Source organism: Phyllobates terribilis, unplaced genomic scaffold (genome assembly GCF_046119375.1).
Source record: "Phyllobates terribilis strain yellow unplaced genomic scaffold, ASM4611937v1 Scaffold_7__3_contigs__length_470593459, whole genome shotgun sequence".
Taxonomy (NCBI): domain Eukaryota; kingdom Metazoa; phylum Chordata; class Amphibia; order Anura; family Dendrobatidae; genus Phyllobates; species Phyllobates terribilis.
The window spans coordinates 266,362,054-266,366,535 of NW_027362767.1; positions in this window are offsets into that span (position 1 = coordinate 266,362,054).

A 4,482-nucleotide genomic window follows, 5' to 3' on the forward strand; every position below is an offset into this window, starting at 1 on the left:
GACTCCTTCCTATCATAGACGCGATGCTCTGTGTCCTGACTCCTTTCTATCATAGCTGCGATGCTCTGCATGTCCTGACTCCTTCCTATCATAGCCGTGATGCTCTGCGTGTCCTGACTCCTTTCTATTATAGCTGTGATGCTCTGTGTGTCCTCACACCTTTCTATCATAGACGTGATGCTCTGCATGTCCTGATATCTTTCTATCATAGAGGTGATGCTCTGCGTGTCCTGACTCCTTTCTATCATAGCTGTGATGCTCTGCATGTCCTGATACCTTTCTATTATAGCTGTGATGCTCTGCGTGTCCTGACACCTTTCTATTATAGCTGTGATGCTCTGTGTGTCCTCACACCTTTCTATCATAGACGTGATGCTCTGCATGTCCTGATATCTTTCTATCATAGAGGTGATGCTCTGCGTGTCCTGACTCCTTTCTATCATAGACGTGATGCTCTGCATGTCCTGATACCTTTCTATTATAGCTGTGATGCTCTGCGTGTCCTGACACCTTTCTATTATAGCTGTGATGCTCTGCGTGTCCTGACCCCCTCTATTATAACCGCGATGCTCTGCGTGTCCTGACCCCCTCTATCATAACCGCGATGCTCTGCGTGTCCTGACACCTTTTCTTCATAGCTGTGATGCTCAGTGTGTAATGACTCCTTTCTATCATAGCTGTGATGCTCTGCGTGTCCTGACTCCTGTCTATCATAGCTGCGATGGTCTGCGTGTCATGACTGCTTTCTATCATAGCTGCAATGCTCTGCGTGTCCTGACACCTTTCTATCATAGCTGCGATGCTCTGCGTGTCCTGACTCCTATCATAGCTGTGATGTTCTGCGTGTCCTGACTCCTTCCTATCATAGACGCAATGCTCTGTGTGTCCTGACTCCTTTCTATTATAGCTGTGATGCTCTGTGTGTCCTGACACCTTTCTATCATAGCCGTGATGCTCTGCGTGTCCTGACACCTTTCTATCATAGCCGTGATGCTCTGCGTGTCCTGACATCTTTCTATCGTAGTTATGATGCTCTGCGTGTCCTGACTCCCTCTATCATAGCCGTGATGCTCTGCGTGTCCTGACATCTTTCTATCGTAGCTATGATGCTCTGTGTCCTGACTCCTTTCTATCATAGCTGTGATGCTCTGCGTGTCCTGAAACCTTGCCATCATGGACGCGATGCTCTGTGTGTCCTGACACCTTTCTATCTTAGCCGCGATGCTCTGCGTGTCCTGACACCTGTCTATCATATCTGCGATGCTCTGCGTGTCCTGACACCTTTCTATCATAGCTGCGATGCTCTGCGTGTCCTGACTCCTATCTTAGCTGTGATGTTCTGCGTGTCCTGACTCCTTCCTATCATAGACGCGATGCTCTGTGTGTCCTGACTCCTTTCTATCATAGCTGCGATGCTCTGCGTGCCCTGACTCCTATCATAGCTGTGATGTTCTGCATGTCCTGACTCCTTCCTATCATAGATGCGATGCTCTGTGTCCTGACTTTCTATCACAGCCGTGATGCTCTGCGTGTCCTGACTCACTATCATAGCCGCGATGCTCTGCATGTCCTGACACCCTTCTATCATAGCCGCGATGCTCTGCGTGTCCTGACACCTTTCTATCATAGCTGCGATGCTCTGCGTGCCCTGACTCCTATCATAGCTGTGATGTTCTGCGTGTCCTGACGCCTTCCTATCATAGACGCGATGCTCTGTGTCCTGACTCCTTTCTATCATAGCTGTGATGCTCTGTGTGTCCTGACCCCTTTCTATCATAGCTGGGATGCTCTGTGTGTCCTGACTCCTTTCTATCATAGCTGGGATGCTCTGTGTGTCCTGACTCCTTTCTATCATACCTGGGATGCTCTGTGTGTCTTGACACCTTTCTATCATAGCTGTGATGCTCTGTGGGTCCTGACTCCTTTCTATCATAGCTGTGATGTTCTGCGTGTCCTGATGCTTTTCTGTCATAGCTGCGATGGTCTGCGTGTCATGACTCCTTTCTATCATAGCCGCAATGGTCTGCGTGTCCTGACTCCTTTCTATCATAGCCGCAATGCTCTGCGTGTCCTGACACCTTTCTATCATAGCTGTGATGCTCTGCATGGCCTGACTCCTTTCTATCATAGCTGCGATGGTCTGCGTGTCCTGACACCTTTCTATCATAGCTGTGATGCTCTGCGTGTCCTGACACCTTTCTAGCATAGCTGTGATGCTCTGCGTGTCATGACTCCTTTCTATCATAGCTGTGATGCTCTGCGTGTCCTGACACCTTTCTATCATAGCTGTGATGCTCTGTGGGTCCTGACTCCTTTCTATCATAGCTGCGATGGTCTGCGTGACATGACTCCTTTCTATCATAGCTACGATGCTCTGCGTGTCCTGACTCACTATCATAGCCGCGATGCTCTGCATGTCCTGACACCCTTCTATCATAGCCGCGATACTCTGCGTGTCCTGACACCTTTCTATCATAGCTGCGATGCTCTGCATGCCCTGACTCCTATCATAGCTGTGATGTTCTGCGTGTCCTGACTCCTTCCTATCATAGACGCGATGCTCTGTGTCCTGACTCCTTTCTATCATAGCTGTGATGCTCTGTGTGTCCTGACTCCTTTCTATCATAGCTGTGATGTTCTGTGTGTCCTGATACTTTTCTGTCATAGCTGTGATGCTCTGTGTCTCCTGACTCTTTTCTATCATATTCGCGATGGTCTGCGTGTCCTGACACCTTTCTATCATAGCTGTGATGTTCTGCGTGTCCTGATGCTTTTCTGTCATAGCTGCGATGGTCTGCGTGTCATGACTCCTTTCTATCATAGCTGTGATGGTCTGCGTGTCCTGACTCCTTTCTATCATAGCCGCAATGCTCTGCATGTCCTGACACCTTTCTATCATAGCTGTGATGCTCTGCGTGTCATGACTGCTTTCTATCATAGCTGCGACTGTCTGAGTGTCCTGACTCCTTTCTATCATAGCTGTGATGCTCTGCGGGTCATGACTCCTTTCTATCATAGCTGCGATGGTCTGCGTGTCATGACTGCTTTCTATCATAGCTGCGATGCTCTGCGTGTCATGACTCCTTTCTATCATAGCTGCGATGGTCTGCGTGTCATGACTCCTTTCTATCATAGCTGCGATGGTCTGCATGTCATGACTCCTTTCTATCATAGCTGCGATGGTCTGCGTGTCATGACTCCTTTCTATCATAGCTGTGATGCTCTGTGGGTCCTGACTCCTTTCTATCATAGCTGCGATGCTCTGCGGGTCATGACTCCTTTCTATCATAGCTGCGATGGTCTGCGTGTCATGACTCCTTTCTATCATAGCTGCGATGGTCTGCGTGTCATGACTGACTCCTTTGTATCATAGCTGCGATGGTCTGCGTGTCATGACTCCTTTCTATCATAGCTGCGATGGTCTGCGTGTCATGACTCCTTTCTATCATAGCTGCGATGGTCTGCGTGTCATGACTCCTTTCTATCATAGCTGTGATGCTCTGTGGGTCCTGACTCCTTTCTATCATAGCTGCGATGGTCTGCGTGTCATGACTCCTTTCTATCATAGCTGTGATGCTCTGTGGGTCCTGACTCCTTTCTATCATAGCTGCGATGGTCTGCGTGTCCTGACTCCTTTCTATCATAGCTGTGATGCTCTGCGTGTCATGACTCCTTTCTATCATAGCTGTGATGCTCTGCATGTCTTGACTGCTTTCTACCATAGCTGCGACTGTCTGCGTGTCCTGACTCCTTTCTATCATAGCTGTGATGCTCTGTGGGTCCTGACTCCTTTCTATCATAGCTGCGATGGTCTGCGTGTCCTGACTCCTTTCTATCATAGCTGTGATGCTCTGCGTGTCCTGACTCCTTTCTATCATAGCTGTGATGCTCTGCGTGTCCTGACTCCTTTCTATCATAGCTGTGATGCTCTGTAGGTCATGACTCCTTTCTATCATAGCTGCGATGCTCTGCGTGTCATGACTCCTTTCTATCATAGCTGCGATGCTCTGCGTGTCATGACACCTTTCTATCATAGCTGCGATGGTCTGCATCTCCTGACGCCATTCTATCATAGCTGCTCCCTACACTCACTTTAAATACTCCATAAAGTCTCCCTATTTCCACCCTAACCCTCGCAGATAACAGTTCCTCCCGGTGGAGCGCTCTTTTAAGGCTCCCTCCTCTGAGGTACAGAACTCGTCTCGCAGTAACCGGACACGCAACAGATCACGTGCTCACTACGGCCCCGCCCCCCCTCAGCAGCCTTTTATAGCCTTTTAATGACGTCAGCGAAGCAATATAGTCCCGGCGCTGTAAATCACGAGTTATACTGTATACTCTTCAATATCCATCCGCACCTCTAATTCTGGTTTATTTTTACCTATCGGCTTCCTAACAGCTCGAAAAAAAAATGCACAGCTGTGCTGAATATAACCGTTTTAGTTCAGGTGTTCAGCAAAACGAGGCCGGAAGGGAAGAGCG